The sequence below is a fragment of the Bison bison genome, unplaced genomic scaffold (assembly GCF_000754665.1).
Source record: "Bison bison bison isolate TAMUID 2011002044 unplaced genomic scaffold, Bison_UMD1.0 scf7180017864531, whole genome shotgun sequence".
NCBI lineage: Eukaryota > Metazoa > Chordata > Mammalia > Artiodactyla > Bovidae > Bison > Bison bison.
This window is the reverse complement of record NW_011495081.1, coordinates 7,231,251-7,233,090: the sequence shown is the minus strand read 5'-3', so window position 1 is coordinate 7,233,090 and position 1,840 is coordinate 7,231,251.

Here is a 1,840-nt window from a genome sequence, read left to right as displayed (position 1 = left end):
CCCCTCGGCGCCCCGCGCTCGCGGCTCGCGGGCCAGAGACCGCCTCCTCGTCCGCTGCTGCCGCCGCCGCCGCCTCTGGAAGCCCAGCCCGGGCGGAGAAGGCTTGAGGCCTGCCCGGCCCAGGCCAGCTCCGGGAATCGTAGGGGCGGCCGCCAGCCCTAGCCCGCGAGCCACGGACTTCCCGCCCCCGGCTGCTCCAGGGGAAGCCGTCGGCGCTCGCCGCGCCCCGCGTGGGAAGGGGCCGCGCCTGCCGGGCGTCCTCCGCGAGGGAGGGGGAAACTGAGCGGAAACCCGGCGCGGGGTGCTACGGCGGGGGAGCCTTGTCAACGCTTTGCCTGGAGTTCGTTATTTGACCCTTCGAGTTATTTTGAGTGACTCAAATACTCAGTTCTCAGATCGCGACTCCTTTCCCTGCGCCTCGTCCCAAACCAGAAACAGCTGAGCAGACTGTTTTACAGTTCCGTTTACTCCCTTCCTGCCCAAAGCTTGCTGGGCTAGAGGACCCTTTTCCTGCTATTAGGGGAGATTTATATTCAAAGAGATTCAAATTCAAACGTATTCTTTTCCAACCCTCGTTGAAAGGACCTTTCCCTGGGGGGCTCTTATTAACTGTCCCCACCCCCACCTTGGGGATTTTTCTCATTCTGGGTTTCAGAATCTTCTGTCCCAAGATGAATACTGCCCCTTCATTGATTAATACAGCCGCCATCTGGATGACTTTAATTACCATAAATTTAAACTCAGAGTGCACAAACTGTTGAAGTTTTTTGTTTGAGGCTTGGGACTTAAGCAGGACTGTATCCAAACGTCTCCTGTCCGGCGTCCAGGTTGTTTGGGGGAGGAGGGGAATTAAAGATTATTTGCGGTTCCCTATTGTATGTGAGAGTTGTTGTTTCTTCTAGTAACTTATGTGTAGTGAAACAAGAATCATAGAAACCACTATTTGGTCCTTAAGGCATAAAGTAAAAGTTAATAACAGTGAAGTTGATTGACCATCACCCTTTTAAAAAATCAATACAGGTTTAACACCTATTTATGTGCTTAGTACAGAAATCTGTCCCTCAAGATAAGCTTAACATGAAAGTTAAATCAGGCATCGTAGAAGACAATAAATCTGATACATTAACTCTGATCACCATGCAAAAAGCAATTTAAACTTCAGTAATCCCTGGTTTTGGACCTGCTGTTCCTTCTGAGATTAATTTTGTCCTGGAAGATTCTGTTTTCCTCCTGGCGCCTACATCCTTTTGTTCCTATTCATTCCTTTTTTTGTAAGTCTTTCGTCACCTGTGCTGCCTGCAGTCCTGTCCCGGGGTGGGGAAGCGAGGAAGAGAGTAGTCGTTATTTACAAATGAATTCAAATGTGTGGACACAAGTGACTTTGCCGATTTTATGTTAATCCCAGTATGCATTTTCTGAGGACATCTTTGAAAAGTGGTTTTCTTTGGAGAAGGAATTTGCCAGATAATCTAAGACCCTGCAGAGAAGTAACAAATATTCCATACAACATTTATTTTTCTTACTTATGACTGGAAATCTGTAATCTATATAAATAAAGCAAAGTTGTAAATACTTTTCTGAGCACTAAAGTTTTGTCTGTATGAAAAGTGGAGTGGCATGTTATAAATGTTTTATGGCAGTTTGATACTCACAACTGGTACTCAGAACTTATGCAGGCAATACCAAACAAGTGGCAATAAAACCTTTATAGTCCTTCACACCATTATGTAGTTTGTTTATGTCACATAAATCAGAGAAAAAATATTAAGGGAAAATTTTAGTATTTTAAAAATAATATTACTCTGTCACCATATGTGATGTTTCTTTGCCCATTAAGTGA